At 35.4% G+C, this 18,346-nt stretch overlaps 1 protein-coding gene across 1 annotated transcript in view; it reads right to left on the bottom strand.

The window, feature by feature from the left end:
* Window positions 1-18,346, bottom strand: part of LOC148057444 (uncharacterized) — an 89,843-nt gene that overhangs the window by 37,207 nt on the left and 34,290 nt on the right. The window contains exon 3 of the mRNA XM_087736951.1: window positions 501-550. The gene's annotated coding sequence lies outside the window, so the exon portion shown is untranslated. The remainder of the gene's footprint in view (window positions 1-500; window positions 551-18,346) is intronic.

Genomic DNA, 18,346 nt, shown 5'->3' with positions numbered 1-18,346 from the left:
TGGGGTTAAAAGAAAGCAGATCCTGATTTAAAAAAAAAAAAAAAATGTTCATATGGTTTCATTTTATCTCTTATAGCATTAGAAAGTTTTGTTTTGCTTTGCTTTGTTTTCAAACAGGATAGGAAGGTTTGACCCTCAAAAGCTTTACACTCAGATGTCAGTTCAAATAACATTCATAAAGATTTTTGCCTGAATCTCTTGTGTCACTATAAGCTGAAAATATCAAAAGATCAGGTTCTCTCCTAGGATTTATAACACCTTTGCTATCTTCAGGGACACTCAGTAAAATTGATCCAAAGTAAGTTGGCGTGTGAATTTAAAATTAATTGGTTATCTCCACTAAATCTTTGTGTGGACACTGATTTAAGATTAAAGTGGTTTTAACTTATCTTTATTAACTCCCTAAGTTTCCAAATAAGAGTTTAATGCCATTAAACTAACCAGATTTGACATTTTGATTAACTTTTCTGAATGTTTAGGAAAGAGAAGTGCTCACTTACAGAAACCTTACAAGCAGGAGCTGTTCCTTTACGGTATTTCAATTCTGTGTCTGTAAAGAAAAAGATATGAAACGTGTGAACATTTGTTTCCTTTAAATGACTGAATTTGATCTCAGTTAAGAATGGCCTCAGATTAGGAGAGATCTTATTCCATCTACAGCAATTTGCCCATGCATTATTTTATTGTTGTCTATCTGTTCATAAGTACATACCCATTCCTTATGGGATCTGCCAGTCATTATTTGAATTGAGTAGTCTTAAAAAGACCAACAAGGGCAGAATCATTCTCTTTTCAGGCAGAGCAATTTAAGAATGAATCATTCAGTCAACACAGTATCTGAGGAAACACAACTGAAGATCATATACTGATATCACTCTCAAAAGATCTTGACTCAGGAACTATTAAAGTCACTCTGCATCTGGAAGCTCATTAACAGCTAATTTTTGCTTCCTTTTAAGAGTTAGTGAAAAGGTTATGTTACAAAACCATCTACCTTTGATTCCAAATGGAGAAAGGTATAAAATCATGTTTTTAATTATATTTACTTCCAGCACATAAGCAAAATATGAACCTTATTGTGTTTTTAAAGATAAAAATGGAGGGAGCTTCCAAACTTCAGCTGAGATATATCTCTTTTTTGCAGATCTTTGTAAAGCAAATCACTTATTTGCACACTGTGTTGTCAGCTACTGAGGTGCCACCTGAAGTATTCTGTGATACATGCTGAATTTTATTTTCAATTTTTTTAACTGTAGTTCTGTTCTCTTTTTTTCATATACCAAGTTGAGGCAAAGATAAGGTTCTGTTACAGGTTTTGGTTTTGCAAATCTGTTGGGGATTATATCCTTAGAAACACGAGATTTTGTACCATGGAAGTATAGGGAGAACTGCCATGCAAATAAAAATTTCTGGAGCATGAAAAATCCCTTAAAGTTAACTGTTCTTTGAGCAGGCCTAAATTTTAAATGTATTTTACTTGCAAACGAAAATAACATGTTACATCAGATTGAGAGACTGAAATCAAACTATGGGAAAATAGTTCAGTTTGGATTGTCTTATGTCCAACTGAGCTATATGCCACCTTTGGAAATCAGTGTTTTATTCATGGGACCTTTTTTATCATTATTATTATTATTTTAATGAGACATAAGCATCCCTTAAGACATGTTGACTCAGTGCAATTATACCAACGTTGAGATTGTTCGGCCCATTTTTAAGAGGGTCTGAGAATCACGGGAAACTATTCTTGTGGCATTGCACTGACCAGAATGTCCACACCACATACTCATCTGCAAGATTGTCAGGTGATGTTCTGCAGAAATCTGTGTAATTGAATTTCATTTGTCTGTGCTACAGGCATAATAATGATTACAGCATATCAGGCTGTAATCAGCACGGAGATCAAGACAGAAGTTAAAACTTACTGGAGAAACTTGGTTGATATTCCATCATGAATCTGTGTCAGGCTTTGTGGATAGTTTTCTACTAGTGCCAGTTAAAAGCTAGCACAGGTCTGCCTGCATTAGTATAGTTGCTTGCATGACTAGCCCAGACAGAAAATTGTAAAAGTCACTTAATGCTGGCTAAAACTGAAAGAATTTAGGAAATATGGAAATGGAATAGGCTAACAAAATCTAGAAGCTGTTACACTTTACTAACACTCCCCCTCTCCCATGTTTGCAACCACTTATTCACAGTCTTTCACAAATCATTTTCACAAACATGGGTTTAAATGATTGTGTTGTGATTGAATCCAGTATTATATCATTATATGTTTATTCATGGATAAAGACAGGAAAAAAGAGAAGTAAGGAACTAAAAAAACCAAACCAAACCAAAACAAAAAACAACACATAAAAATTAGCTTGGTAGACCAAGTATGTTAGAAAATAAATTATATAGAAATTTAATTTCTTTTCTATACGATTCTAGGTGTCATACCATTTCATAAACTATATCCCTGTGTAGCACACTGTGTAATATTCTTGCTTAATGAAAATACTAAAGTCAGCACAAATGTCTGCAGTTTTCAAGTAAGTAAAATTTAGGTATTTGCAAAGTATCAATTTATAATAATTTGAATTTTTAAATTTAAGAAACCTAAGGTGTGCAACTACTACTTAGATACAAATAGGAATCTCACTACTGCGTCAGAAAAATTGAAACATCATTCCTGCCAGACACTGTCTACAGACAGCTAGTCAGTTGACTTAAGCAAACAAGACAGGTACTTCTGAACAGGCACATGATTGCTGTAAATTGACAAAACAACTGAAGTAAAATAAAAACTGATTTAAAATACTACTACTAAGCTAAACTTTTGATTTTGTTGTAGCTCTTTATAGTCTCTGTTTTTTATAAAATGCTTCCTTTATCACCCCTCCTTGCAGTTGTATATATACTGGAAAGTTATCAATTTTTTATCAGAAACTTTACAACATTTTTCAGCAATTCTGTTGGAAATAAAGGTAATTATATAGTATTAATTTTGCTGCTAGTGCATGAGGTCTAGGTGATTTTGTAACTAATTTCTGTAATCACTAGATTTCCCACAGAAATAATCGCCGGTTATCAGATTTACTGAAGAGAGAGACAGGGAGGAAGGGAAGGAGGAGGCAGAGAATTATTAATAATTTGACAGAGAAAGTCCAACACATGGCTGAGAAACTTGTCTATTTTACCACTTTCTTTGTCTCTTACTTTTTCCTTCTTCTTACCTGTTGCCTTAATTTTATGAGACTGAGGACAAATGCTAATGAGTCTATAATTGGCCTAAACCCCGGAAGATTGCCTTGGGGAATTTATATTTCAAATGCAGGAATTAAATTTTTGCAGATAATTAGGAGGTCAGTTAAACTAAATAATTTCCTGCTGCTGGTAGCCATATACAGTCAAATGCAACCTTGTTTTACTCCTACATACACCTACTTCAAAATTATGTGTAAAAAGGTTGAGATTTAAAAACAGAGTGTGTATAGAGGAGCAAATTTAGTTATGCTCAGTAATGATTTTTTAAGAAATAATTAGTTATATAAATCTTCTTGGGTTTTGCTTTTGTTATTTGTGTGCATGTTTTTCTTGAGGAAAATTTTGCACTTCTCAAGTCTTTCATTCCTCCAACTAATGCTGGCAATGAAGAAAAGATAGAAGCATACCTAGTTGTTATAAAGCAAAAATAACTTTGCTTTCATAAAGTTGCCATTACATAATACTGCCTCTTCTCCAACTTAAATTTAGGATACTCCAGAAAGGAAAGATACTTTCATAAAATTCTCTCCAAGACTCAGCCTCTTTAAAGGTCAGAGATGTGGGGGAAGGGCCAGGAATAAATACATCTTAATTCAAACAACTCTACTTCAAGATCAACTCATTAAAAAATGGGGATTAATAGTGGTCTAAAAATGCTTGTCTATCCCAACAGTTTAGTATGGACACAAACTCACTTGAAAGAATCCCAAACCCAGATGTTTCTCTCTCCCTATTTCTACTGCATCCTGTAGCCCTTGTCAAATGTGTCCAGCCCTGGAGTCCTATTTCCCAGGTGTGGCTATGCACAACTATCAAGGTGGAAGCTTTCTAGGAATGAGTTTGTACTTTATACTTCTCTGTCCTCTGAAATCCCAGTCCCAAGTCTTGAGTCCCTTCAAAGCTGTACTGCTCAGTTTGGAGTGGTCATAGCAGTGTGAAGGAACTGGGAATGCAGCATGAGAGGTTTCAGTTGCTATGGGGCCTCCGGGATGGAAGTCAAGGGGAACATTAATACATCCAGCGTGGTCACAGCCACAGACTGATAGACTTCCTGCTGTGGAAGCGAAAACATGTATGGTAAGTTTCCAGTGATGCGGATTCCCATTGCTCTCCATTTCCAGTAGCAACTGCAAAGTGGCATTTCTCGGCTAGAAAAGCTGGCATAAGGTAGCAGAATACACTATTTCTGAAAACACACAATGATCACACAGAATTTCTGTGTGAAGAAGCAGACCCATCTAACCAAAAAGCTTGCACAGATGTTCCAATGTCAATGTCAGGGGACATTAATGATAAAGGAATGGGTAGCCATCACAGGGTGGAGAGTCACAAGCTCAGACTGCTACTAGACCAAAGCTAGCCAGTTTGCTACAGGCTATTGGGATAGTGCTACTGTATTTTGCCATACTGACCAAGATGTGTCTGCTAAGCTATAAGCTTTTAAAATCTGAGATGTGTTTGAAGGAGCAGATGGCTCCTGGTTCTGTTCCCTGTGGTAGAACCTCACATAGTGTACATACAGTCTGCAATCCTAAACAAAGAGCAAACATGCTACCCTTCAGGCACAGCATTCCCTGGTTCAGCAGGACCTGGGCAACCTCAAGAGAAGGTTCACGATCATCAGAGAAGAAAGGGTTAAATTATCCAACTGTGTATCTTTGAATGCCCTTGAGCTGTTTAAAATTTTTTTATTGTATGAAATTCTGCAATAATTTGTGCTAATGTGTCATTAATCCACAGATTGTGTGTGCTATTTTACCTTTGTAGTTCTTTAGTAAGACATCTTAGCAAAGCCACAGTTTCTTATTAGAACTGGACAGTAAACATATACTTCTAACAGCTCAGTTATTAAGTTTATTATTATTATTAATTAAATTATTTCTTATTTAATTATTATTATTATTTATTAATTTTATTATTATTATTATTATTTATAAATAAAGCATGGATGACAAATAGTAAAAATCCTAACAAACTAAAAGAAATTCTAGAACTGATGAAACTACAAAAAAGAAAAAAATAAAAGTTTGAATTAGAAAAAATGATATAGAGTTGTTCCTCCAAAGCCAAAGAAAAGACATTTGCTAGTCGATTAACTATATATAAGAGAATAAAAATAAAATAGTCATATGGAAAGAGCACTCTTCCACTTCCTACCAGTTCCAAAACGAATGAAATGTGTAGACCTGGGGATATGAACGAGGTATATTGTGAACAGGAGTTTAAGGCCATCTCTTAAGACATAGGGCAGTAATGCCTACTGAGTCCTTTCCCATCCCTTTCTTTCCTTCCCTTCCCTATCTCCTTCCTGTGGCCGTTCGTGATGTGACATAAAAAGTCAAGATAGGAAGGCATTGCTTGTTTATTCGAGTAAACATGGAGTAAGATAATAATGTAGGGAATCCCACTTTTGCATACTCTACTGCTTCTCATATTCATCCTTATATACTTTTGTGAATTTTTTCATCTGTCAGCGAGGTGTCCTATTTGTTATCAGCTCACCTGCTTGATGTCAATGATGAGTGCTACCATTCTCTCATGATCAAGATGGAATGATAAATTTTACAAGCCTGAGGCTTTGGTGCTTCAAACTGGGGGGAGCGGGAGGGGTGGTGTTTGCAATGAAAACATGAAGATAATATTCTTTTTTTAAAACAAAAAAAGTTTCTAACAGATTGATGTAGTGGGTTGAGTAGCAGAGGATCAGAAATTCATATTTGCTAGGATGGCAGTAACTTCTGTTATCAAGGCTCTTAGTTGGAATTTGATGAGAATAAGGAGATAAAGAAGAAACAAGGGATTCAGTAACATAGCCATCTTCTGGGTGACAGAGAAAGAAAGCATAGGAGGGAGAAAAAAGAAATTGCTACTTATGAAATTCTTGTAAGCTAGATTTCACATTTTCCACTTTAACTTAATTCCCTGACCAGGGCTGAAATGCAGCTGGCATTTGGGCTTAAGAGTTAGGGTATATTTGGTCAGCAAATTTGCCAAGTGTAGACACTGGAGCATGTGTAGGCCTCAATCTAAGTGCTGATGTCACCATACACTTGGGAACTCAACCAAACAGTGTCCACTGCAGTCCACTGTTTTCCAGGTCTGTAGTTGCAGCACAGTGAAGCTGTCCAAGTTACCTTCAATTAGACACTGGTTTAAGTCTACTGTAGACAATTATGCCAAATCTGGAACATGTTAATACTAATCTACCAGATAGTAATTTCTGCATTTAAGCATGGTAAAAGTGAAAAGCTTGCTCTGTAATAATTGTACCTTTAACTATTTTTTAACTTTTTTTTTTTTTTTAAATTTAGTAGAAAAGAGGACAGAAAGTGAAATGAGGAATTCACCAAAGATTTAAACAACTTTTATAATTTTATAACTTCTGTAATTTTTTTCCCTAATCTCAGAGTCACTATCCAACCACAGATTAGTCTTGTACAGTCTTTCTCATTGGTGCTGCCTGTGGCCACTTGTTAACTTTTTTTTTCCCCTTGTTAAAATATGTGTTAAAAAAAGCCATAGATAAATACGTCAGCTTTGGAGAACTGAAGAGAAGGCTCCAGGCATGGGAAGCAATTGAGCAAAGACAAGTCAGGCACAAATAAATAATGAAACCTTACAGTTAACTTGATGTGCTAGCTCACCTCTAAAGTATGCCAAATTTACTCAGATATCTCCAAGCCTGGGGCACACAGCACACAGGCAAGTTGTAGTTTGAAGGGAGTTGAGCACCTGGAGATTACTTGGTGTCAGGAGAGAAATCATGTTGAATGTCTTTCTGCCACAATGAATTTTATATATTAAAAATGTGTGCCTTGGGCTTAGTCTTTTCAGACTGTAAAAAATAAACTTAAACTTTCTAAGTTGGTTAATTTTAAGTTATTACTTTGCATTCCTTTGGATGCATGTGTTCATTCTACCCCCTTGACTTAATAAAAGATACTTGGTATAGTCATATTTTACCTAGTGATTATAATCATGACAGAATAGCAGTTGCATCTAAGGTGTCATAGTAACTATAAAAATAAGAGATAATGGAAATGGAATAGCTTTAAAGAATGTTAGTCTTTCTGATATGCAAAGAGACTCCACAAACAATTGCCTATTGTAAAATGTATGAATTACTAAGAGAAAAGCACTGCTGGAGTTGATCCCCAATGGTAGAATGTTTTCTAAAATAGTTTGGGTTATGCTGTGCAGTTCCAGTATGTATTTTAAAATAGCATGAGCCAAGTGTAGTTGTTTTGAAGGAGGCAAGAGGAAGGGAAAACTTTGCTCTTGGGACTTTCACTGAGCAAACTCTTAGGAAAAAAAGCCCACATTTCTTAAAAGTTAATGCTAAGATCAAAAACTTTAAATGCCAGTACATTAAAAAGCACCTTGATACAACACTATTTTATTCTTCCCCATGCACAAGATAGACACAAAGCCATATGCAATTCCTAGCATTCCCTCTGCAGTAAGGGATCTTCACTCTTCACTCCTCAGTGACATTCAAAAAGAGATTTCACTCTCACTAGCTAAAATGTGGGGCAGGGGGGCAGTGTTCAGGGGTTTGTTTCTTTGTTGTTGTTTTTTTCTTGTAACATAAAAATGCTTTTTCTTTCATTCTTCTGACACATGTAGGAACAAGAGAACACTCATTGCACAAATCACTTTTTGGAAAAAGTAGATGTAGCAAAGATGAAGGATATATCACTTAGGTTTTCTTATGCAGCACTTAAATTCTGCATTAGGTATGAACTAGGTAACTGTGCTCCTGTGACTGATTCTGTGGGAGCTCGGCAGCCTTGTAGCTTAGGAAGAAAAGAACTAAGAGCCAGACAGAAAAAGCCATTTTCCATGAGAAAGACAACAAATATTTGAGGACTGATTATCTGGTAGCTGTCATAGGCAACTGGAGCTCAGCAGCCCCCAGTGAGTGGCAGTGACTACTGGATCACAGCATCTGTTGGCTATCTCAGAAATTGCTGAAGACTCGTGTGATCCAGCAGTTACAGTCATGTAATGAGATATTGCCTACCAGGGTGGCCAGATGTCCCAGAGCCTGTCACAATGAGTGCCACTTGGAGCTGCATTTCAGGTCTGTTCCATTGCATAGCACTGGCTGCACAGTGTAGAGGCAAGAGATGACTTTCATTTACTTGCTCTGGTAATCTCCCTTTGTTTAAAATACAATAGAGCCACAGAGAGTTGGCTAATGCCACGTGCTGGGAAGGTGAGACCTTATGTCTCTGAATCACAGAGCTGCCAGCCACCCACTAAGCTCAGAAGTCAGCAGGAGCTGTCAGTCAGGTGCTGCAGAAGAGCCATAACAGTGATCAGTTGTCTAGAAACATACTTCCATTATTAGAAGCTGGACTCACAAGCTCAATCCATGCACAGAAATCTAGCTTTCTTAATGAAGCTAACACTCCCAAAAGATAATAGGCACATAAAAGTAGTGGTTTTAGTGGAAACATCTACGTCAAGAAGAAGTTACAAACAATAGAACACCTGAAACAAAAAGCTTTAAAGCAAAAAAAGGAGTTAAACATTAGAAAAAAGGAAAAAAAAAAAAAAAAACATTACCATGTTGCATCTCAGTTCCCCATTGCAGGGAACAGAGGGTTCAAGAGCCTCGAATTAGCCTTAAAGGGGCTGCAGGTGATGGCTAAGACCACTTTAAATTACTGTACAAACACAAGTTATTGGGCTGTGTTTTTACAATGCCTAGCACAATGAGGTTGTACACCTGGCTAGTCCTAGACATTAACATAATAACCTGATTAATGATACTTATCTATCTCAGAAATCATGTCTGGCTTTCTAACTTTTTGCTACAATTAATCCATTTTTGCCATGATGAACAGAGCTAAATAAGCTCTGGATTTCTGTTTCCTTTCCAGAGGATTTAGGATCCTTTCTCTCTCTCTCCATTATCTTGATCTAAAATTAAAGTTAATGGAATATAACCATTAATTTCAGTGGATTTTGAATGAGGCTGCTTAAGCACTGTCCTGGAAATTATATATCTCCCTCTTTGCTTATGGAATGAACACTCTATAACAGATTATGTCTCCTGTAAGATTATAATATAGAAGAGATATTATTCTAAGAAGTACCTAGGACAAAAATCAGTGTTGTACTCCTCAAGTTTAGAAAGGGTAAAGAGCTACAGGTCCCTATTGTGGTCTGGTTCCTTTAGACATTGTTAAATTTTGTAGCAAGGTAAAGGCTCCTTTTCTCAAGAAGACTACAGGATTTCTTTATAACATGACTTAACAGTTGAGTACTTGATGAACAATATGACTTAATAAAAACTAATTAAGACTCAAGATCTGTTTTGCCAAATGGCATATAAAAGCAGTTGGAGCAAGGCTTTAGCTTGCAGATTAAAGACAAAAGACAGAAAAAGGTCTGAGAAAGACAATTACTGATCTTTTATTTCTGGGAAAAAAAAAAAAAAAGAAGCAGAGTGAGAAATTAAGCAAACAGGAAATCAAACAACTTGATACATACCAATGACAAAGTAAATAACCATAACCAGATATCAAGTCCAAATAGTAGATAGAGTAGCATACAGCATAGATAATATCATTTATTATAGATCACCTAGGAAGATCATATAGGAAGACAGAGAAAAATGTCAAACAAAATGACAAAACGAATGACAAACGTATGACTTAAGAAACAACACGGGCAACTTGAAGGAAGAAACACTAAGGCAAATAAAGTACAATTTTAAGGACTGTAAATTTTATTAGCACAGCAAGAACAAAACTGTAGAGATTTAGAGGAGGTTTGCAGATATTGAGAACGTGGGCTTTTCCTGCATGCAAAAAGCAAGAATGTTTGGGGAAAAAATAGATTAGAGAGAGGATGGTGAAGGCTGGGATCAACTGCTGAAAAAAAAAGGAAGTAGTTAATGATGCAAGATGGTCTGACAGGCAGGACATGGGCCAAAACATTAAGAACTCAGTATAATATGATTATGTATGATTATATGGTGAGCATGAAGCAAAGAAAGAGCCTAAGAAGTGAGATGGAGGGACATGACCTTAACAAAGACAGCAGTTAAGAAGGCAGTTAAGAAAGCATTTCTGTAAGCATGAGAGGTTTCGTATTTTGTGCTTGCAACAGAAAATATTCTAAAATCAGTGGAGTATATGTTTCCATACTGTAATTCTCTAGATTATTTGGCGTCAATATATGCTGACTTATTTAATATCTTTGAAAGACCATCCTAGTATTTTATTTACCTTTATTTTAATAAGAAAATTAAATAAATATTGGTATATAACAAATACAGATAGGTGGATTTAAAATTCTGTTTTTAATAAGCACTTAATCAGTGACTTTTTGGAAGTGCCTGTCAAAATACTATCTTCATTTTCAGGTACCTAAAAAGTTTTTAGTTCTTTGAATGCATCATGCAAAGATGTAATTGCAAGACTTAAAAGCCCTGTTTGGGAATCCAAACTTCAGTATCAAGACATTTTCCCCCTGTTATTCTTTCAATAACAGGAATTCAACATCACAATAACATTGTCCTAAGTGTTGCTAAGCAATAGTAGTTCTGGTCTGTTCTAAAGTAATTTAAATAAAATGACTGGCTGCCTGCTGCAAAGTTGTAAACATGCTTACTCCCAATTTATCTGCAAATTATCTAAACAATTATTTAAAATATTTTTACACTTTGTATTTGTTGAATAAAAATTAAAATAAAAAATAACTACATGTTTGTTTGGCACATAATATATAGAGTCAAATTCCCTAGTTTATGTAAAACAGCATCTGAAGTGAAGTAAAAGTTAATCATAACTGAACATAAAATCCTGGAAAAAAACATTTAGTGGTTTAATCTGTTAATATAAATTAAATAAGAGAACATGGTTTGGGTTTGATAATAAGCAAAGAAGACAATTATCTCAATGCTTTGCAATGAAGGCAGCATAACACTGAGTACTAAATATTTATCCTGCGCCTGTAGAAGCTGTTATGCATGTCAGTCAGCATTGTCAAGCTGAACAGTTTGCTTGAAGTGGTATGCAAGATATTTAAAAGTTACAAGTCAAGATTCATACAAAGACAACAGTGAGGACAGCTTCCCTAGACTCCCTTTACAATCTGTGACGCTGTAGAAAACAGAGGTCATCCAAACAAGCAGTTTGCTTTCTACTCTTCATTGACTCTTGGGTCCTTGCATTGAGTTAGCTGACGATTTTGCCCTCAGGAGGCTAACATGAAACTCATGGACATTCTCATAAGAGCCCAAGATCTACTTCTACGTCTACGTCTACATCTACATCTGCGTCTACGTCTACATCTACATCTATATCTATCTATATCATCTGTCTGTATCTAGACCATCTATATCTATCTAGATCATCTATATCTGTATCATCTCTGTCTAGATCATCTATATCTGGATCATCTATGTCTATCCCTATCCCTACGACATCTACATCTACGTCTACGTCTACATCTACATCTACATCTGCATCTACATCTACATCATCTACATCATCTACGTCTATCTCATCTATATAATCTATAACTATATGTACACCCATATCCATATCCATATCTATATTATCTACAACAGTGGCCTGTGTATTGGGTATACATGGCAAGGTTTTGGTAGCAGGGGTGATCTCTGTGAGAAGAGATCAAGAGCTGCCCCCATGTTGGACAGAGACATTTTCAGCTGGCTCCAAAATGGACCTACTGCTGGCCAAAGCCGAGCCCATCCGTGGTGCTGGTGGCACCTCTGTGATAACATATTTAAGAAAGAGTGAAAAACACTGCACAGCAGCTGTGAGAGAAGAGTGAGAAAAATGTGAGAGAAACAACTATGCAGACACCAAGGTCAGTGAAGAAGGAGGGGAAGGAGTGGTTCCAGGTGCCAGACAGGAGATTCCCCTGCAGCCTATGAGGAAGACCGTGATGAAGCAGGTTGCCCCCTTGCAGCCCATGGAGGATCACACTGGAGCAGATATCAACACTGAAGCCCATGGAGGACCCCACACTGTAGCAGGTGGATGTGCCCTGAAGGGAACTGCAATCCATGGAGAACCCATGCAGGAACAGGCTTTCTGGCAGGAACTGTGTCTCACTGGGGACGCACACTGGACTAGTCTGTTCCTGAAGGACTATACCTTGTGGAAAAGACCCATAATGGAGCAGTTCTTGAAGAGCTGCAGTCTGTGGGAAGGACCCATGTTGGAGCAGTTCATGAAGGACTGTATCCCATGGGAGGGACCCTATGCTGGAGCAAGGGAAGAGTGTGAGAAGGAAGGAGCTGCAGAGATGAAGCCTTATGGACTGACTGCAACTCCTATTCCCCATTCCCCTGTATCACCCAGGGGAGAGGACATAGAAGAGTGATGAATGAAGAAGTGAAGTTGAGGCTGAGAAGAAAAGAGGCAGAGGCAGAAGGTGTTTTTTAGTTTTGTTTTTGTTTCTCACTATCCTACTCCATTTTGAATTAGAAATAAATTAAAGTAATCTTCCCCAAGTTGAGTCTGTTTTGCCCGTGGCAGTAATTGTGAGAGATCTCCCTGTCGTTATCTCCACTCACAACCTTTTTCATCTTATTTTCTCACCATCTTGTTGAGGAGGGGAAGTGAGAGAGCAGCTGGGTGAGCACCTGGTAGCCAGCCAAGTTTAGCCCACCACAGCCTGGAAGGTATAAAGCTCCATTATATCAACTTAATTACCAAATATTAAGCGTGGGCACCATGTTATCCTTATGCTGTGTTTGAGGCTTTCAGATAGAAACTGCTTTGCACACAGACAACTCAGTACACATATATATCAAACTTACGGCTGTCTATCCACAAATGTGTCACCATTTTCCTACACCTCTCTTCCAATACTGCTGACATACTTGCTAAAACAGTTCAGAAAATTGCTTGTGGGTTAGCTTTAGGCATTAGCAAAACTGCATCTCTGAACCATTTTTGCCCCCCCCCCTTTTTTTTTTCCAAATCAGCAAACCCTGAAATGTAATAATTTCAATCCAAAACTCAAGATAAGAAATTTTCAAAATAGTGAGAAGGTTTTGGTATGTATTATGTAAATCTATCTATCAGACAGAATTTAGAGTTGCCATGCTGAATTAGACCTAGTGTAGCTGTGTCAGATATGGGGAGTATCAGATAATTCAAAGGATCTTTAACTACTACCTGTAGTAGTTATTTGTTTTTCCCATAAAACATCCTTCTTTTTCTCTAGCAGAGAAGTAGTGACATACATGCAGAAATACAAGAATGCAAACATGGTCCAAGGGAGACATAGGACAGGAAAAGGTACAGAAATTTAAACTTCTCTTTATATTTTCAATTTTGCAGGTGTTTGGATAACTCAGATAAGTTTTGGATAACTGGGCAATTGTTTGATGTACCTTCAATGTTGAGCTGAAATGATTGGTTTCTCCCTAAGTCCTCTGATATTTTCTCATTTACAACGCAGAAAAGGAAAATGCGTGTCTTGAGCCCTAGATATTACTCTAGAAACAGCAACAGTGTAAGGAACCTTCACTGAGGCTTTCCTGGTAATAGAATAAAACAATATATTTAACAATTTAATTGTACAATACAAGGAACAGATGAATAATAGCTTACTACAGATACGACATGGCAAAAATACTACAGAAAAATTAAATGTATGCAAATGATAATTATGTGCCTAAGGAATAAAAATTTAGAAAATATGAAAAATCGGAAGTGAATATGAATTTTAAATCAAGAGTAAACTTTGATTCAAAGAAACATTAATAGAAAAAATCACCTGTCAGAACATAGAATCTTTCATAACTTACAACTTCAACAACTAAATTTAAAGAAGGGCTTGAGCGTATGTAGATGGGAACTCTGAATGAACAATCCAGGAAAGAAAAATGTTTTCTCAGGATGTTAGATCCCTATTCTATTATCTCAGTTAATAATCTTATCTTAATCTAAATTAAGTAAATATTGTCTTTTCTGGCAACTTGACATTGAACTTTTTTCTTTACTGTTTTGAATCTGAAAAGCCCAAACTCATCTCTTACTCACAGTTTGGATAATTCTTGATCATCTAGCTTTCACTTGACCGAACTAATGGTAGAAATGGATTTAAACTGTCTGCAATATTTATAAATGATGCTATATACTAATGTATTTCCTACAGTCTTATTGTAGTCTCAAAATAATTATTTACTCTTCTGTATATTATGTGAAATACTTACTACAGGTAAGACTATTAAAAAAGTAATGATTAAGCTATAAATTTACAGCAGTCCAGTTTATTTATCCTTAACTCTAATGTACCTAAGGGGAGTTTCAGCTTTGGAAATAACACCTTTGGAACTCTTCATCTCCAGAAGTAAATCAAGATGAAGGAACATATACCCAGCAGAAAGCTTTCAAGTTTCTTTAATTACATTTTTCATTTTAGAAGGTGACAAGATAGTCCCTCTTTTAGTATTACTCTTTTCCATCTTGTACGTACATATGATGAGGCATATATCAAGATACTTGTTATTCCATTTCAGAACTAAAATCTGCAGTATGTTTGTTACTCTTATACCTGGATATAACATAGAGAGAAACATTTTTCTAGGCTACATAAGACAAAACAGGATCTTTCCAGAATTCAGTTATCTCAAGACCTGAACTGGGTCTTGAGATGTACTCAAATGAAAATAAAACTTGATTGTTGTCTCCTTTAGAAGATGAGCAGAACTACAAAATCAAATTCATTTCTCTGCAAATTATCTTTTGGAAGTATGTGATACAGTCACCCTTGGTCACATGAAAGAATAAAATATGAATAGTCCATGGAAAGCCAGCAATGTAGTTGATATAGCCGTTGACAGCCTGTGAAAAATATCACTTGAGTCAGGGGACAGTGGGTATTTGAACAACTCAATATTTTTCTTGTTAACATTGATCTTCTAAATGAGGTAGTCTAAGGTTTTAACTGCTATCAGAGCAAACTGCTCAGTGTTGGAACACTGCGCAGCAAACTCTGGTTCCCATCGTTCATTGAGCAAGTACTCCACTTTGAAAATCATAATGATACCCACACAAGTAAACAACCAAAGTAAATACATACAGAAGCTGGAAGGGCTTTTTTGTTTGTTTTATTTGATTATTGTATTTTTTTTTAAGATACACAAGCACCTCAGAGAAGACTAGTGAATTTTTGAACAAGGAGCCAGGACTCTGCAATACATGGCAATTTATTCACAAATTCATAAATGTAATAAAAATAAGATGTAAACAAAATAAAAAAGCCCTGAATTCACTTCAGTGAACTTCAGTTTGAAGTAAGCAGAAATCTGTAGGGAAATCCTCCATGTTTTTTAATCTGGTGCTAATCTTTGAAGAAAGCTTTCATATTAATGGAGAATAAGGAAGTGCTTAATACTCAGTTTCAAGGTATAAATTTTCATCTTGTCTGATTTAGATTGGACATGTGTATGTTCAAGCTGTGATGATCCTAAAACCTATGTGCTTGATTGTAGTTGTTAAAATTAAATATGATGGCAACATTCTGCTTAGTGGTTGTACAAAATCTTAAGTGAGGTACTACTACTATAATACAGAATAAACAATTAAGGAAAAGAAATTATGTTTTTATTAATATAACAATGACTGTAGTAAATTTGACAACACCACCAAAGGCGTTGCCAATGCTGCAAATCTATGAAAGGCAGACCACAGAATAAAAGTGGAAAAACATTTACAAGAACTTAATCTGAGATATTCAATAATTCATTTGAACAATTCCATTTTCCCTAAGACGGGGTAACCTAAAAAGGGAAACTGTTGCCTGAAAGAAGTAATGGTATATATTTCCTCCTTCTGAAAGAATCCAAAAGCATTTCCCAATTCATAGAGCTGAGTTCATATGACTATTAAATAGATAAAAGTGAGAATATTAGATTCAAGGGAAAATAAAGAAATGGAAGCAGGTATGCAAAATCCATATTCATTCTACATGTTTACATTGTGCAAGCAAAGCAAGCAGCAATTCCCAATCTAAGAAAATTAATTCACTGTACTATCTAGTGATGCAGTGTACATAGTCATGCAAAAACGTAGAAAGGGGTCCTTTAGGAACATATGGTTTATATCAAGAGTTAAATCATATAGTCTGTCATGATGGAAAGAGCCAAAAACCTGCATTCACTCCTAGCTGCTAGAGGTAGATGTGGATAAAGGACAGAGAGCAACTAAGCATCTGAAAGTATAATTCATTATCAGTGAGTTACAATGAAGTCTACTAAATAATATTTATGTTCAAAAAGTCTTCATTTAAAAAAAACAACTTGTTGCGAAAAAAAAAAAATTAAGATTTCTTTTTTTTATATATATTATATATAGTCCATAATCATTCACTATACTTGAGCACTTCATCTATCCAGTCTTCCAGGTCTGAATTGGTGATAAGGGTACATTTATCCACACTCTACAATATAATGTATGTAAGATGTATCATGTTTTATTATTCTTTCTGTACTTCTATTGTAACTATTAAAATGATCTTGACAAAGTCACAACTCTGAAAATTGTCACTGAAAATTACAGGATTTTATTATTATTTGATGATCTCAAGTCCTTATACACAACAGATTATTGTTGCCTATTCCTGCAATACTTAGTGATGACTTATTATACAATATAATCAAGCAGTGAAATTAAAATAATGTTAAGCTTTTAAATAAAACATAATAATTGGATTTAATATTTTTGCTTTTTGCAGAAGTGACTTTCTATATATCTTTGAATGAAATAAGTATGAGAAGTGGATAGTTTTAAAAGAACATCTTATCCTAATTATTTTTCAATGTACATTGAATTTGAGTTGGTTTGAATTAATACCAAATTGCACATCTAACTGGAAATGTGATTTTAAGAGATTAGATTGGTGAGGGAAAGGGGAAAAGGGCTACCTGCGGTTATACAAGAATATTAAAAGGCAGTCTCTTAGTGAAAAAACAGTTAACGAAGTTGAACTAGTTCTTTGAACAACATCTGACAATGAGCAAATGCCACATTTAAAGTAATTTCATCTCTCTTGTCAGATATTTTACAACACTGATTAGATAATTAAACCCCTAAGGGGATGCTTTACATCCTAGTTTTAAAAATTTCACTGCTTATATAGCTCATTTACAGTATTAAGATACAAATTTATTAGTATTATTATAAACAACCTTTTAAGGTTAAAAAGTGACTGGTTACTATCTCAAGTCATCTTTTACTTTTTTAGCATTACTTATTGAAATCTATCTGTATTCTTCAGCCTGTCTAAAAATTCAGTGGTACATTATGGGTTTCCCTTGATTTGGAGTCACCTGTAAAACTCATTGCACTTAGCATTTAGATACAAGCCCTTTACCTCTACACATATTCCAGGTTTCACTACCTTTTAACAGTTTTCTTAGTAAAACAGTAATAGTAGAACTATTCTGGAAACCAGTATAAAAGCTAATGTTTCCTTTGTAATTTAATTGAAAACATTTCCTTGTCCTTATCTTTTCAGGTCCTGGTGTGCCTTTGCTTGATTTATGAATGTTGAGCAATTTCTCACATGGATATATATTCACTTTTGTCAAATTTCCTCTCTTTATTATATATCAACTTCTATGAAATAGCTGAAATAGCTGCTTTAATTTTTCTGCAGCCTAGAATGTTGTTTATTTATCCTATGGACCTTGTTCCTAAATTTTGGGATTATGGTTTCTTAAGTATAGAACAAAAGACTCTTTGGCAAGTCCTACTTGCCTTTCACATTTTTCAGCTCCACATAAGTGCATCCCCAAGGACTTTTGGACTTTATCTGTACATTAACAAATGATCATCAAAACTATCATCACTTTCTACTTTTAAAGATTTCTCTCTAATTTAAGTTCATGAACTTCAGGTTTCTTGTCATAGTCAGTATATCCCTGGAATATTAATTACCATTTTAAAGTGTTATTTGAATTGAGTTTCTTAGTTGATCAGGCATGATTTAGTATTTATGAATATAGTATACTATTTTGTTAAGAAAAATCCCGGACTTCTTAGGTAATTTACAAATAAATCTGTTCATTAACTTTATGGAACTATTTCAAATGAAG

Source organism: Nipponia nippon, unplaced genomic scaffold (assembly GCF_047370975.1).
Source record: "Nipponia nippon isolate SJK-2023a ecotype South Korea unplaced genomic scaffold, ASM4737097v1 scaffold_1, whole genome shotgun sequence".
In the NCBI taxonomy this organism is placed as follows: domain Eukaryota; kingdom Metazoa; phylum Chordata; class Aves; order Pelecaniformes; family Threskiornithidae; genus Nipponia; species Nipponia nippon.
This window is presented reverse-complemented; position numbering and strand designations above follow the sequence as displayed.